The sequence below is a fragment of the Pelophylax lessonae genome, assembly GCF_965119305.1.
Source record: "Pelophylax lessonae genome assembly, chromosome: 9".
Classification (NCBI taxonomy): domain Eukaryota; kingdom Metazoa; phylum Chordata; class Amphibia; order Anura; family Ranidae; genus Pelophylax; species Pelophylax lessonae.
In genome coordinates, this window is record NC_138776.1 from 253,874,632 (window position 1) to 253,892,253 (window position 17,622).

General features: G+C 42.1%; 1 long non-coding RNA gene across 1 annotated transcript in view; it reads left to right on the plus strand.

Annotated features, from left to right (window-relative positions):
• The first annotated feature begins 1,377 nt into the window (after window positions 1-1,377).
• The window catches only part of LOC309563011, a 240,623-nt gene continuing 224,378 nt past the window's right edge, over window positions 1,378-17,622 (plus strand). The window contains exon 1 of the long non-coding RNA XR_014225661.1: window positions 1,378-1,414. This is a non-coding gene — a long non-coding RNA (uncharacterized lncRNA). The remainder of the gene's footprint in view (window positions 1,415-17,622) is intronic.

Below are 17,622 nucleotides of genomic sequence, written 5' to 3' on the forward strand. Positions count from 1 at the left end.
AGGGCCTGGTCATTAAGGGGGTAAATCCTTCTGGTCTTAAAGTGGTTAAGAAACACTGACCAAACTCCTTCCAGACCGCCCCACGCATATATACTATGGCAGGAAAGCCCTTCTGAATGCACTAGGTCTGGGGCACGCCGCTGTCTACCTGCCCCTTGCTTTGATTGGACACAGTGGGAGCCAATCAGCGGGTTCGGCGGACGCAATGTCACCCCGCACCCAGCAGGAGAGGCAAAACGACAGTCAGCCAATGTAAACAAGCCAGACTGCCATTCTATGAGAGGGGAAGATGGAGATCTTGTGTTTCTGCAGAGCACCTCCTCCACACAGTTAGTAAGCACTCCCCAGGAGCACATTCAACCCTTTGATTGCCACTGGTGGTAACCCCTTGCCTGCCAGTGTCATTTATACAGTGACAGTGCATTTTTTAGCACTGATCACTGCAGTGGTGTCACTGGTCTCCAAAAAAGTGTCACTTAGTGGCAGATTTGTCCGCCGCAATGTCTCTGTCCCGATAAAATTCACTGATCGCTGCCATTACTAGTAAAAATAATAAAAACATTTTAAAAATCCATAAATATATCCCATACACACACATATATATCATTTTGTGCAAATCATTCAATATACCCTTCTTGGAATTTTTTTTTTACCAAAAACATGTAGCAGAATACATATTGGCCTAAACCGATGAAGAAATTCGATTTTTTACATTTTATTTATTGGGAATAGCATAAAGTAAAAAACATTGTTGTTTTTTTTTTCTAAATTGTTGGTCTTTTTTTGTTTATAGCGTAAAAAATAAAAACTGCAGAGAGGATCAAATACCACCAAATGAAAGCTCTGTTTCTGGGAAAAAAAGGACGTTGATTTTTTTTTTTTTTTAGGAACAACCGCTCAATTGTCAGTTAAAGTAATGCAGTGCCGTATTGCAAAAAAATGGCCTGGTCATGAAGGGGGGTAATGAACGGGGTTAGGTAAATCTTCCAGAGGTTAAACCTAAATGCAAACATTTATTATATTGCAGCTTGCCAATTATTTGATGTGATTGCTGAATTTATTTATTTTAGTTAATTTAATTTAGTTATTTATGTTAGGCTTTCTTCTATATTTTTATTCGTCACCCCAGACGGTAAGTCTGTTGTTTTTCAAAAGCACAAGCTCTCCAGCAGAATGTATAATTTGACATGGATGAGACAAACCATTTAACACAGGGGGGGGGGGCTAAAATGATCAGCTTTTTTTTATTTTAGTAAATACATGTGACATCAGTGATGTGTCCCGTGAGAAAATGTGACTTTTATCTTAAACATTAATGAAAACTCCTGTGTACTCAAATTGTTTGTCTTCTATTATATAAGTCAACCCTGTTCTTTGCAGCTGTCTACATTCTCAGCAAAAACCGAACTACCCGGTAAGCATATGATGGAATAATTATTAATCCTATTATAATTATTTATAAGGAAATAATCCTTGGTATTCAGGTAAAGTTTAAAGGACTCCTCTGTTTCATTTTAATTCTTGAATGATGGCAAGGTTTCTTATATTTTTCTCATAGTGGTTTATTTTACGAAAATGTGTGAAAATTAAAATTGATTCACAAAATTAAGAGCAGAAAATATCAAAAATGGCCAACCTAGAATTAAATTAGATATTGTGCATATCTCACAATTTTAATTATTAAAATCATTATGAAGCAAAGCTTCATTGTTGCATCCTGAATGGGATTTTTTTTTTTTTTTGCTTTTTACAAATGTGTTGAGACTTTTATTAAATTCTAATTCCTAAATATCTTGCTCACCTAACTTAGACATAATAAAAAGTTTTATCTATTAAAACATTTTTACAGTTTTTCAATTTTAGGTAATGTCTCTTCTCAAGTTTCTTCAAACTTTAACTAGATTTGATATGTTAAAGAAGGAATCCATATTTCCAATTTTAATTCATAAAAACAGTGTCAGTGTAAGAACAAAGCTTCATTGTTGCATCCTGAATGGGATTTTTTTTTGCTTTTTACAAATGTGTGAGACTTTTATTAAATTCTAATTCCTAAATATCTTGCTCACCTATATTAGATGTAATAAAAAAAAAATATCAAAATAATTTTTACAGTTTTGTAATTTTAGGTAATTTCTCTTCCCAAGTTTCTTCAAACTTTAACTAGGTTTGATATGTTAAAGGAGGAATCCATATTTCACAATTTTAATTCATGAAAACATTATGAAGCAAAGCTTCATTGTTGCATCCTGAATGGGATTATTTTTGCTTTTTACAGATGTGTTGAGACTTTTATTAAATTTGAATTCCTTAATATCTTGCTCACCTATATTAGATATAATAAAGAGTTTTGTGTATCAAAGTCATTTTTACAATTTTGCAATTTTAGGTAATGTCTCTTCTCAAGTTTCTTCAAACTTTAACTAGATTTGATATGTTAAAGAAGGAATCCATATTTCCAATTTTAATTCATAAAAACAGTGTCAGTGTAAGAACAAAGCTTCATTGTTGCATCCTGAATGGGATTTTTTTTTGCTTTTTACAAATGTGTGAGACTTTTATTAAATTCAAATTCCTAAATATCTTGCTCACCTATCTTAGATGTAATAAAAAAGTTTTATTTATCAAAATAATTTTTACAATTTTGCAATTTTAGGTAGTTTCTCTTCTCAAGTTTCTTCAAACTTTAACTAGGTTTGATATGTTAAAGGAGGAATCCATATTTCAGAATTTTAATTCATGAAAACATTATGAAGCAAAGCTTCATTGTTGCATCCTGAATGGGATTTTTTTTTGCTTTTTACAGATGTGTTGAGACTTTTATTAAATTTGAATTCCTTAATATCTTGCTCACCTATATTAGATATAATAAAGAGTTTTGTGTATCAAAGTCATTTTTACAATTTTGCAATTTTAGGTAATTTCTCTTTTCAATTTTCTTCAAACTTTAACTAGATTTATTATGTTAAAGGTGGAATTCATTTTTCACAATTTTAATTCATAAAAGCATTATGAAGCAAAGCTTCAATGTTGCATCCTGAATGGGATTTTTTTTTTTTTGCTTTTTACAAATGTGTTGAGACTTTTATTAAATTCTAATTCCTAAATATCTTGCTCACCTATCTTAGATGTAATAAAAAGGTTTATCTATTAAAACATTTTTACAGTTTTGCAATTTTAGGTAATGCCTCTTCTCAAGTTTCTTCAAACTTTAACTAGATTTGATATGTTAAAGGAGGAATCCATTTTTTTCAATTTTAATTTATAAAAACAGTGTCAGTGTAAGAACAAAGCTTCATTGTTGCATCCTGAATGGTATTTTTTTTTCTTTTTACAAATGTGTTGAGACTTTTATTAAATTCTAATTCCTAAATAGCTCGCTCACCAATATTAGATGTAATAAAAAATTTGATTAACAAAATTATTTTTACAGTTTTTTTTTCATTTTAGGTAATTCCTCTTCTCAAGTTTCTTCAAACTTTAAGTAGATTTGATATGTTAAAGGAGGAATCAAAATTTCACAATTTTAATTCAGAAAAAAACATTTTGAAGCAAAGCTTCATTGTTGCATCCTGAATTTTAGGTAATTTCTCTTTTCAATTTTCTTCAAACTTTAACTAGATTTATTATGTTAAAGGTGGAATTCATTTTTCACAATTTTAATTCATAAAAGCATTTTGAAGCAAAGCTTCATTCTTGCATCCTGAATGGGATTTTTTTTTTGCTTTTTACAAATGTGTTGAGACTTTTATTAAATTCTAATTCCTAAATATCTTTCTCACCTATATTAGATGTAATAAAAAATGTTATTATCAAAATCATTTTTACACTTTTTCAATTTTAGGTAATTTCTCTTCTCAAGTTTCTTCAAAAAATGCCCTAAAAAACGCCCGCGCCAAAAAAAACGCCCAGGTGTGTTATTGCAGGCTTTTTTTTGGGGCATTTTTTTGGGGTCTTTGGAGGCAGGCAAAACATCTGAACTTGTGTATAGGGGTATATATACACACATACTTATATGTATTTATACACTTACACATATATAGGTGTGATAGGAGCGGAGCCATATTGGTGTTAATTATTTAATTAGCGCAAGCATAGGTTTCTGCTACTTTCACACCTAAATATGTGTAGGTGTGTATATATACCCCTATACAGAAGTTCAGATGTCATGCCTGCCTCCAAAGACCCCCAAAAAATGCCCAAAAAAAAAGCCTGCAATAACATACCTGGGCGTTTATTTTGGCGCAGGCATTTTTTTTTGGGCATTTTTTGGGGGTCTTTGGAGGCAGGCAAAACATCTGAACTTGTGTATAGGGGTATATATACACACATACTTATATGTATTTATACACTTACACATATATAGGTGTGATAGGAGAGAAGCCATATGGGTGTTAATTATTTAATTAGTGCAAGTTCTGCTACTTTCACACCTATATATGTGTAGGTGTATATATACACATATAGGTATGTGTGTATATATACCCCTATACACAAGATCAGATGTTTTGCCTGCCTCCAAAGACCCCAAAAAATGACCAAAAAAATGCTTGCTACAAAACCGGCAAGGTGTGGAAATAGCGGAGCCATATCCCTGTTCTATATTAATTCTAATACAAACAAACTTTTTTTTTCTAGTTCTGGACATGCTACAGAGCTGAAACTTCACAGGTAAAACTTTTTAGACCCCCCAGATACTAAATCCAAAGAAATCTCATTTTATTTTTAAATTTTTTCAATAATTGTCTCTCTATCAAAAATGACAATTCTTAAGAACTTTTTTTGTGTGATTAAAAGTCCCTGGGCATGACCCAGAATCCTAGGCACTTTTTAGGGGCATTTATTGGGTTTTAGGGCTTCAAAATGTTTTTTTTTGATTACTGAAGTTCGGGTCCCATTGATTTCAATGGGGTTCTGAAATCCGGGCCGAACTTTCGGGAAGTTCGGGTGTTCTGGTCGAACCAAACTTTTGAAAAGTTCGATCATCCCTAATTGGAACTTCGGTTCTTGTGAACCCGCTCCAATGGCATCTATGATCGATGAAGACCCCTTAATCATTGTTTTATTCATGGGTAATCAGATCAGGTAAGGTCCCGAAAAACCATCACATAAATCCAATCATTAAAAAACACTTAATCTTCCATATTTGGTGACGGTTGTACGTGATCTTGGAGGGTCATAGTTTGAAGATCCCTGGTTTAGAGCAAACAAACATTGGACCTTTGATTGTACTGGAAGAACCATTTTATGTGTGCCTAACATAGGGGACCTCATGTTATTTTTGAGTCATTCTTCCAATTTTGTCTTCTTATTTCCATGAATCCAAATTATCCACAGAGCCCAAAGATGTTCACCATGAAGAAGGCCCTGTTACTCCTTTTCTTTCTTGGGACCATTTCCTTATCTCTCTGTGTGGAAGAGTAAGTATGAATAAGACTTTTTAAGTACAATTATAGACTTTTAAAGCTTAGCTCTGGATAAACAGCTTAACATATACACTATACTGTCAAAAGTATTGGGATGCCTACCTTTACACACACATGAACTTTAATGGCTTCCCAGTTTTAGTCTGTAGGGTTTAATATTGAGTTAGCCCACTCTTTGCAGCTATAACAGCTTCAAGTCTTCTGGGAAGGCTGTCCACAAGGTTTAGGAGTGTGTCTATGGGAATGTTTGACCATTCCTCCAGAAGCACATTTGTGAGGTCAGGCGCTGATGTTGGACAAAAAGGCCTGGCTCTCAGTCCCTGGGCAGGACTCTGTGCAAGCCAGCCAAGTTCCTCCACCCCAAACTCGCTCATCCGTGTCTTTATGGACCTTGTTTGTGCACTGGTGTGCAGTCATGTTGGAACAGCAATGGGCATTCCCCAAACTGTTTCCACAAAGTTGGAAATTTGGGAGTATGAAATTGTCCAAATTGTCTTGGTATGCTGATGCCTTATTCACTGGAACTAAGGGACCAAACCCGACCCCTGAAAAACAACCCCACTCCATAATCCCCCTTCCACCAAATGATTTGATACAGTGCACAAAGCAAGGTTCATAAACACATGAATGAGCGAGTTTGGGGTGGAGGAACTTGATTGGCCTGCACAGAGTCCTGACCTCAACCCGATAGAACACCTTTGGGATGAATTAGAGCGGAGACTGTGAGCCTGGCCTTCTCTCAAGCATCAGTATAGATGCAAAGGGTGGGCCAACCCAATAATGAACCCTATGGACTAAGACTGGGATGCCATTAAAGTTCATGTGGGTGTAAAGACAGGCATCCCAATACTTTTGGTAAAATAGTGTACAGTGGCGGCTGGTCATATGGGGCGCAGGGGCGCCGCCCCCCTATCCATGCGTCTGGCCCCCTAATCTACATGCGGGGCGCTGGACACATGGAGTTCAATGGGGCTTTTTTTTTAGCCATGTGATTAGAGCCAGAGGCTCTCACAGTCTAAAAAAAAGGGTGGGCTTGGGGCACAGAACAGTGCACCCCGAGCCCACCCAGTTTTGTGACATAGCGAATTAAAATTTGCTATTGTCATACGGATCCTCCTCCTGACCAATCAGGAAGCGGGTTTTGAGACCAGTTTCCCGATTGGCTGAAAGGAGAAGCCATGCTATTGGGCATGGAGGAGGAGGGAGGAGACGCAGAAGATGGGGAAGAAGCCAAAGCTGCCCCCGCCTGCTGCTGCATGCAGGCAGGGTGAGTGAGGGGGGGTCCTCTCTGTCCATCCATCCTCTCTATCCGTCCGTCCTCTCTGTCCTCTCTTCTCCTGTCTCCCCTGTCTCCCTGTGGTCCGGGGAGGGGCATGGTGTGCGGCCTGGTGTGGTCCGGGAAGGGGTATGGTGCGGTCGGTCTGCCACCCCACCCCCACCCCCCGGCCCATGGAGCACCAGCCGCCACTGATCAGTGTAAATGTCACATTAGAATTAATAAATTACAATATGACAGGTACCATACAATAGTATGATGCAGACATATAATTCTAGAAGTGTTCAAAGAGAGAGTGGAGTCGTTGATTTGAAAGATTTACTTGCGATGTCCCAAGAGATGCCTGTCATCATTGAACGGGAAAGGTGGGGGAGGGGCAAATACATGGCAGAAAAGGAGTAACAATGAAGGTAAGGGAGACAAGCAAAGAGAAGAAGGGTGAGAATGAGAATAAGAACAAGGCAGGTGCATCCTAAGGCACACAACCATTAAGAGGCCCAAACGTGCCTCATAAATCCCTCTGGTAGATAACATAAAGCCCAGGGATACGACAAAAATTTGTTGAATTGTGTTGAATTTGTGCAGCATGACCATATTGACCCTGGTCTTAGGTTCAGCCTAAGAAAGAGTAGGTGGTCTACTAGGCTTTAGCAATCCTTTGGCTGCCATAAAACCATAAATAGGTTATTTGAATTGGATTTTAGAAAGGCCTGGAGATTTGAGGTTTGAGAGTGCATACTGAGCTAGGAAGGTGACCAGAGAGACCATTAGTTCTAAAATATTTCTTCCCAGAAGTACCATAGTATTGGACAAGTCCACCATATGTGGAAATAATTAGGTAAGACAAAATATCTTAAATCCCTTCTACATGCTTCACTTGAAGCTGGCCATACATCGGTAGAATTTTTTTAGAAGATTTTCATATTGAGCTAGGAAGTTGACCATGAAGACCATCAGTTCTGAAATATTTCTTCCCAGAAGTACCATACTATTGGCCAAGTCCACGATATGTGGAGAAATATTCCTAATTGAGTGAGGATACGATATTTTTAATCCCTTCTACGTGATTTCTTTTAAGCTGGTCATAAACCTGTATAATTTTTTGTAGAAGATTTTCATTCTTAGAAGATTTGTTTGATTTCCTAATGGTTAGTGGAGTTGATTCAATTGCTTTTGATCATACCAATGAGAACATTTGAAGGAACAGAATGGAAGATTTTGCTTAACCACTTAAGCTCCAGAAGATTTTACACCCTTCTTGACCAGGGCCTATTTTGCAATTCGGCACTGCGTGATTTTAACGGACAATTGCACGGTCGTGCAACGCTGTACCTAAACGAATTTGACGTTCTTTTTTTCCCAGAATCAGAGCTTTCTTTTGGTGGTATTTGATCACCTGTGCGATTTTTAATTTTTGCGCTATAAACAAAAAAAATAGCGACAATTTTGAAAAAATAACAATATTTTTCAAATTTTTTTATATGAAATTCCCCCCAAAAAATTTAAAAATCCAACTTTTTTTAACATTTTAGGCCAATTTGTTTTCTGCTACATATGCTGCTACATAAAATTGCAATAAGCGTATTTTGATTGGTTTACGCAAAAGTTATTGCGTTTACTAACTAAGGGAAAGATTTTTGTCATTTTTGTTGTTTTTTTTTAACGAGTAATGGCGGCGATCTGCGATTTTTTTTGCGGGACTGCGACATTGCGGCGGACAGATCAGACCCTTGCCTGACATTTTTGACACTTTTGGGGGTACCAGTGACATTACTGCAGTAATCAGTGCTATACATATGCACTGTTACTGTAAAAATGACACTGGCAGGGAAGGGGTTAACTTTATTTGAGAAGGAGGGGTTAAGTGTGTCCCTAGGGGCGTGCTTTCTACTGTGATTGGCTGTGGCTACTAGTGTAGGAACAGTGATCAACGGTCCTACATAGTAGAACCGTGTGATCAGTGTTTCTACACAGGGGAGAATGACAGGTGGCTTGTTTACATAAGCCGCCTGACTTTCTCCCTCTGTACCGACGATCGGCGAGTGACCGGCGGACATCGGGTCTAACTTCCCTGTGAACGAGCCGCGGCGGGCGCGCGCCTCCGCGGGTGCGCGCCCGCCTGCTATTGGCTCACAAGGAAGTGACAGGCAAGTGACGTACCGATACGTCACTCTGCCTGGCCGGGGCTGACCGCCGCAGTATATAGTCGTGCGGCGTTCGGCAACCGGTTAAAGTAAAATTTTACTAACAAATCTAATTTTTCTTTTAGAAAAATCGCACGTCATGTTATGCATATTCTAAGGCACAAAATAAATATTTTTAATACATCTGAGATTCTATTTAGGTATCAGATCTGGATGAAACTTGAAGGGATATCAAACAAAATTAGTTGACACAATGATGGCAAGATCCAATGCTCTGGCAAATCATTTTTTTGAATTTCTTTACAGATAAAATTCTACTGGTCTATGGTCAGCTTTAGCTGTGTCCACTTACTGTGCCATCTCCTCAATAAGAGATTACATTTGTGGCATTCCTTTAAGATATTATTGTGGTATAAAATAGTAGTCAAAGTGGCCTAAAAATATGCATTTTATGGCCCCAGTTGTGGGTCATAATAGTTTCTGTATTTAATGATAACTATGTTTTCTCTCAGGACAGATGCCGATGAAGAAGGAAACAAAGAAAATGGAGGGGAAGCTAAAGTGGAAGCCATAAAAAGATGCGTGAACTGGCATTATTACCCTAATGGGCGGAATCCGTTTCCCCAAATGTGCAGAAAAGGTTCATTTTTTGGATCTTATAACCATTTTCGCCCCTATAACCAATTTGGTTCTTATGAACGTCAACTAAGAAAAGTTGAGTAATTAGAATTAAGTTAATTCTCTGTACAACCAGTGTTATAATCACCCGTAGTGAAACTTCAAAAGTAAAGAGAACTATATATATCTATATATATATATACATATATATATATATATATATATATATAGATATATACAGTATATAAATATCTATATACATATAGACTATATTACCAAAAGTATTGGGCCTGCCTTTACACGCACATGAACTTTAATGACTTCCCAGTCTTAGTCCGTAGGGTTCAATATTGAGTTGGCCCACCCTTTGCAGCTATAACAGCTTCAACTCTTCTGGGAAGGCTGTCCACAAGGTTTAGAAGTGTGTCTATGGGAATGTTTGACCACTCTTCCAGAAGTGTATTAGTGAGATCAGGCACTGATCATGGACAAGAAGACCTGGCTCGCAGTCTGCGCTCTAATTCATCCCAAAGATGTTCTACTGGGTTGAGGTGCAGGCCACTCAAGTTTCTCTACCCCAAACTCGCTCATCCATGTCTTTATAAACCTTGCTTCGTGCACTGGTGCACAGTCATGTTGGAACAGGAAGGGGCCATCCCCAAACTGTTCCCGCAAAGTTGGGAATATGAAATTGTCCAAAAAATGTTGGTATGCTGACGCCTTAAGAGTTCCCTTCACGGGAACTAAGAGGCCAAGCCCAACCCCTGAAAAACAACCCCACAACATAATCCCCCCTCCACCAAAAGATTTCTAACAGTGCACAAAGCAAGGTCCCTAAAGACATGGATTAGTGAGTTTGGGGGGGAGGAACTTGACTGGCCTCAACCCAATAGAACACCTTTGGGATGAATTAAAGCGGAGACTGTGAGCCAGGCCTTCCAATATCAGTAAAAGAAAATTGCGATGCTTGGCACCTTGCTCCTGTGCTCAGAACCTGGTTCTCAGACTACCTCTGTCACGGGACTCGCACTTGGCATCCCCAAATGGCTAGACCTTGCTGCCCTCTAAGACCGGGGTGGTCAACATAACACTGTAAACATAAACACAAAAGAAGTGCGCACCAGCCTAGCACATTATCCTCAGTAGGCTTTTATTAATAAATTATTAAAAAATGTCTACTAACAAACAAGTGATGTAAACCAGCATATCAGATCCTACTAACAACGTCCATAGTGTTGGAGTCCACTGTCTTAGTCAAGAATATCGGCTAAGGCTGGTGCGCCCTTCTTTTGTGTTTATGCTTCCAATATCAGTGCCTGACCTCCCCGAAGCGCTTCTGGAAGAATGGTCAAACATTCCCATAGACACACTCCTAAACCTTGTGGACAGCCTTCCCAGAAGAGTTGAAGCTTTTATAGCTGCAAAGGGTGGGCCAACTCAATATTGAACCCTACGGACTAAGACTCGGATGCCAATAAAGCTCATGTGCATGTAAAGGCAGGCATCCCAATACTTTTGGTAATACAGTGTATATATCTATATATAAAAAACAAAAAAAAAATAATAATAATAGTAATAAAGTGAACTCCCCTGGATGTTGCTGACACTGATATGTGTTTTTCAATGAGATAAATACACTAACAAGTACAGCGCAACCAGAATCCGACTAGAAAAACATCACGTGTATTTAATCATCACATATGTGAATAAATCATTATGAAAAAAAACTCAATATAACATTTTTATATGTGTGTATACATGGGAAAAAAAATGTATAAAATTAAAATAAAAGACTCTGTGAACCACTTGGTCTTTTTTGAGAAGACTTTAGGAAATGTACCTAAGGGTGTAGTGGCAGCATTGTGGTTTTTACTACTTTGGGAGGTTGTATTATTTTTTAAATTATGTAGATAGGGCCTATTTTTAAATTTGAGGTGCTCAAATCACAGTATTCACTGCCCATCACTTTGGTTTGAAATAAAAAAAAAGATACTGCGAGGACAAGGTGCGTCTAAACTGCCTCGCATTATATTATACATTCACTGCACCCGATTTACCATAGTATTATATTATTATATATTATTATTAGTATTAATTATTATTATTATTATTATTAATATTATACAGGATTTACGTAGCGGCAACAGTTTGCACAGCGCTTTTCAACATGAGGGCAGACAGTACAGTTAAAATACAATTCAATACAGGAGGAATCAGAGGGCCCTGATCCTTAGAGCTTACAATCTAAAAGTAAAAATAAAAGTTAGGCATACTCCAGGAAGAAACTTAGGGAGATAGTGGGTATGGCACTGCTCTTTTGCTCTTTGATTATAGTGGGTGTATATTTCAAATTGTATTAACCACTTACGGACTGCCCACCGTGTATTTACGTTGGTACTTTGACATTAAATACTGGGGTTATGGCAGCAGATAGGTGCAATAACCCCAGTATTTTTTTAAACAGCGGGTGGTCCGTTTTAACATAAGAGTGGTCCCAGCGGTGGATTCGCCTCAGTAGTCATTTTAGGGTTATAAACACATACCTCTATACCAGTGTTTCCCACATATTTTCAGTCAAGGCACCCTTTAAAATGCTCCACAATCTCGAGGCACCCCATTCTAAAATATCAAAAATGATGCCCACAGCTAAAAGGTTGTCATGGTGCACAATGAAAACCCATGGCTTTGTGTAACTGGTAGGCTTGACATTCCCATGGGTTGCATACAAAGTTTGGGCAATTTCTAGGCATTTTGCCAAGGCCTGAAGAAACCTGAAAGCACACCGGGGAGTCTGGGCACCCTGGTTAAAAAAGGTTGCTCTATTCCAGGGATCCTCAAACTACTGCCCTCCAGCTGTTGCAGAACTATGAGGCATTGTAAAATTCTGACATTCACAGACATGACTAGGCATGATGGGAATTGTAGTTCCTGAACAACTGGAGGGCCATAGTTTGAAGACCCCTGCTCTTTACACATGAAAAAAAAATTTAATCACATAATTAAAACAAAAGCAAAGCACATTAACCACTTAAGCCCCGGAGGATTTTCCTGCTAAACGACCAGGGGGTATTTTGCGATTAGGCACTGCGTGACTTTAACGGACAATTGCGCGGTCGTGCGACGCTGTACCTAAACGAATTTGACGTCCTTTTTTTCCCACAAACAGAGCTTTCTTTTGGTGGTATTTGATCACCCGTGCAATTTTTACTTTTTGCGCTATAAACAAAAAAAGAGCGTACATTTTGCAAAAATTACAATATTTTTCACATTTTTTTATATGAAATTCCCCCCAAAAAAAATGTAAAAATCAAAATTTTTTAACATTTTCGGCCAATTTGTTTTATGCTACCTATGTTTGGTAAAAAAAATCGCAAAAAGCGTATTTTGATTGGTTTGCGCAAAAGTTATCGCGTTTACTAACAAAGGGAAAGATTTTTGTCATTTTTGTTGTTTTTTTTTTTAACGTGTAATGGCGGCGATCTGCGATTTTTTTTGCGGTACTGCGACATTGCGGCGGACAGATCGGACCCTTGACTGACATTTTTGACTCTTTTGGGGTTACCAGTGACATTTCTACAGTAATCAGTGCTATACATATGCACTGTTACTGTAAAAATACACTGGTAGTGAAGGGGTTAACTTTATTTGGGAGGGAGGGGCTGTGTGTATCCCTAGGGGCGTGCTTTCTACTGTGATTGGCTGTGGCTTGAGCTGTAAGGACACTGATCAATGGATCTACATACTAGATCCGTGTGATCAGTGTCTTTACAGCGAGGAGAATGACAGGTGGCTTGTTTACACAAGCTGCCTGACATTCTCCCTCTCCCCCGCCGATCGCCGAGTGACCGGCGGACATCGGGTCCGCTGGTCACACGCGCGGGGGGGTCCGTGACCGCGCGGGAGCGGGAGCGTGCCTCCGCGGGCGCGCGCTCGCTCCCCAGAGCCTCACAGGCGAGCGACGTAGACCTACGTCACTCTGCCTGTGAGGGGCTGACTGCCGCAGTAAATATACTGTGAGCAGTCGGCAAGCGGTTAAGTGGTCTATATATAAATGTTTTTACCCAAGACTCACTTTTTTTTATTATTCCTTCAAGATTCACACATTTCTTACTGTATTTAAGTGGAGGAATGTGTGAAAGGTTTTTGAATCTTGGGTGAAAATATTTATAAATAGACCACTGACACCAAATAGTGCTTAACAGTAGGGTTGAGCGGACACCTAGATGTCCGTGTTCGACGGGTTCGGCCGAACTTTAAAAAAAAGTCCGGGTCCGTGTCCCGGACTTTTACCGAACTTTTCCCGGACACCGAACCCCATTGAAGTCAATGGGGACCCGAACTTTAAGGCACTAAAATGGCACTAAAACACCAAAGGAAAGGGCTAGAGTGCTGCAAATGGCAGCAAAACGTAATTAAGAGCATGGCAAGTGCTCTGCAAACAAATGTGGATAGGGAAATAACTTAAAACAACAAAAAAAAACAGAAAAATAAAACAATGTTCTTCTTCATCTCTGAAGGACGAGGCCCATATGGAGTAGGAGGGAGGTTGAGGTGGTGGTGGATGTGGCGGTGACATAGGCGTGCGCACAGGGTGTGCTGGGTGTGCCTGGGCACACCCTAATCACCTAGGGCACATAGCATTGCCAGTGAGGAGATGGGAAAGATCTCCCTGGGACCTGCTCTGCTCTATTTCTCCTTGCCTACAGGTACATGGCCCCGATACATTACTCTCCCTGCTGGCAAACACATGCATGTGTATTTCAACTTTGGGGTGCACACCTTAATGCAATAGGCTGCGCACACCTATGGGCGGTGTAGGTGGAAGCGGCGGTGGAGGAGGACCAGGGCCGGATTAACAGCATCATGGGCTTGGTGCTGAGGATTTTGAAGGGCCTTAAGGGCCGTGCCTTGCCATGCACCCAGAGGAGGAAGGGTGCAGCCATGCATGCCTAATTCAACATGGGATGCTGTCTCTGAAGCCCATAAACACATCCATGCATCGCCAACTGTCCCTCCTTGTCCGGCCTTCACGCTGTGTGGGGAGGTTCTGAGGGTGCTGCCTGGGGAAGCGAGCATAGAAGCCAGACTTCTGTGTTTACAAGTGACAGAAGAGCGGTAACAGTGAATATGGCCAACCCGGGGCCTATATAAAAGGTAGGGGCCTGGAGCTGCAGCTCCAATAGCCCCTACATTAATCTGGCCCTGAGGAGGAGGACGAGGTAGCCAACACTGCTTCTTTTCAAAAATTTTAAATGAGGGTACACCCCAAAAGAGTGAGAAAGAGCAAAAATGGAACAATGGGTGGGTAAGGTCGGTATCCATTGCTATTCTGCATAAGGTACGGAAAAGTCCCGTGGGATCCATGCCTGGTTCATTTTAATGAACGTGAGCTTGTCCACATTGTCTCTGGACAGGCGGCTGCGCTTGTCTGTTATAACGCCCCCAGCCGTGCTAAATACCCGTTCAGATAATACACTGGCTGCAGGGCACGCCAGCACCTCCAAGGCGTAAAGGGCAAGCTCAGGCCATGTGCCCAATTTGGAGACCCAGAAGTTGAAGGGGGCAGACCCGTCATTCACTACATGTAGGCGTGTGCACACATACTGCTCCACCATGTTGGTAAAATGCTGCCTCCTGCTAAGACGTTCCATCTGAGCTGCTGGTGCTGCTGTTTGTTGTGGCGTGCTGACAAAGCTTTTCCACATTTCGGCCATGCTAACCCTGCCTTCTGAGGTGCTGGCGGTGCCCTGGTTGCGTTTGCGACCTCCTCCTCCTCCTCCTCTGCCTTGTGCTTCCACTGTGGCCCCGCTGTCAGATGGGAATGCCAGCAGCATGGCGTCTACCAGCGTGCGCTTGTACTCGCGCATCTTGCGATCGCGCTCCAGTGAGTGAATTAAGGACGGTACGTTGTCCTTGTAACGGGGATCCAGCAGCGTGGCCACCCAGTAATCAGCACAAGTTAGAATGTGGGCAACTCGGCGGTCGTTGTGGAGACACTGCAGCATGTAATCGCTCATGTGTGCCAGGCTGCCCAGAGGCGACGAAAGGCTGTCCTCTGTGGGAGGTGTATCGTCCGTGTCCTCTGTATCCCCCCAGCCACGCACCAGTGATGGCCATGAGCTGGCCTGGGTGCCACCCTGCTGTGAACATGGTTCCATCTCCTCCTCCAGCTCCTCCTCCTCCTCATCCTCCTCATCCTCCAGAACTGTGCCCCTGCTGGACAATTGCGTCCCTGGCGTTTGCGTGTGCAGGAACCCACCCTCGGAGCCCCTTGCGAATGACTGCCCTGAAAGCCTTGGAAATGTTACCTCTTCATCCTCCTCCTCCTCCTCATCCTGTGCCACATCCTCTTCCATCATCGCCCGAATTGTTTTTTCAAGGAGGCATAGAAGTGGGATAGTTAAGCTGAGAACGGCGTCATTGCCACTGGCCATGTTGGTGGAGTACTCAAAACAGCGCAACAAGGCACACAGGTCTCGCATGGAGGCCCAGTTATTGGTGGTGAAGTGGTGCTGTTCCGCAGAGCGACTCACGCGTGCGTGCTGCAGCTGAAACTCCACTATGGCCTGCTGCTGCTCGCACAGTCTTTCCAGCATGTGCAAGGTGGAGTTCCACCTTGTGGGCACGTCACATATGAGGCGGTGAGCGGGAAGGCCGGAGTTACGCTGCAGAGCTGCCAGGCGAACAGCAGCAGGGTGAGAACGTCGAAAGTGCGCACAAACGGCCCGCACTTTCTGCAGCAGCTCTGACATATCGGGGTAGTTTTTAAGGAACCTCTGCACCACCAAATTCAGCACATGCGCCAGGCAAGGGATGTGCGTCAAACCGGCTAGGCCCAGAGCTGCTATGAGATTTCGCCCGTTATCGCACACCACCAGGCCGGGCTTGAGGCTCGCTGGCAGCAACCACTCATTTGTCTGCTGTTCCATGCTCCTCCACAACTCCTGCGCGGTGTGTGGTTTGTCCCCCAAACAGGCAAGTTGTAAAACTGCCTGCTGTCGTTTACCCCTGGCCGTGCTGAAGTTGGTGGTGAAGGTGTTACGCTGTCCGGATGAGGAGGCGGTAGAGGATGAGGAAGCGGAGTAGGAGGAGTTAGGAACAGGAGGCAAACTGAAGCGCCCTGCAATCCTCGGTGGTGGAAGGACATGCGCCAAATTGCTATCCGCCTCAGGCCCATCCGCCACTGCATTTACCCAGTGTGCCGTTAGGGAGATATAACGCCCCTGACCGTGCTTACTGGTCCACGTATCCGTAGTTAGGTGGACCTTGGCACAGATGGCGTTGCGCAGTGCACACCTGATATTTTCCCCCACTTGGTTGTGCAGGGAAGGGATGGCTTGCCTGGAAAAGTAGTGGCGGCTGGGCACGACGTACTGTGGGACAGCCACCGACATAAGGTTTTTAAAACTGTGCGTCTCCACCAGACGGAATGACAGCATTTCAAAGGCCAATAATTTTGAAATGCTGGCATTCAGGGCCAGGGATCGCGGGTGGGTAGGGGGGTACTTCCTCTTCCTCTCAAGTGTTTGGGAGATGGAAAGCTGAACGCTTCCACGGGACATTGTGGAGATGGTTGTTGGTGACCCAGGTGGTGGTGTTGCTGACAGATCGTCTGTTTGCGGGGTGGCAGGTGCCGGTATCACTACAGATGTGGCTGGAGCGGCCGAGACTGCAGCAGAAGAGGAAGCAGGATGAGCCAGAGACGTTTCTTGGTTTTGAAGGTGTGTACTCCACTGCAGCTCGTGCTTTGCACTTAGATGCCTGATCATGCAGGTTGTGCTCAGGTTGAGAAGGTTTATGCCTCGCTTCAAGCTCTGATTGCACAGGGTGCAAACCACTCGTGTCCTGTCATCAGCACATTTTCTAAAGAACTTCCACGCTAGAGAACTCCTTTGAGCTGACTTTGGTGCGCTCGTTCCCTTGCTGCGTTGGGCAGTAGCGGGCGTAGTGTCTAGGGCACGGCCGCTCCGCTTCTGCACCCTGCTCCCTCTTCTGCTGTGCTGGTGGCTCTGTGCGACCACCGCCTCTTCCTCCAAACTACTCAGGTCACCTGCATGACGTTCATTCCATGTGGGGTCGAGGACCTCATCGTCCTCCACATCATCTTCCACCCAGTCTTCACCCCTGCCCTCCTTGTCGGTCTCCACAATGCTGAACGCCG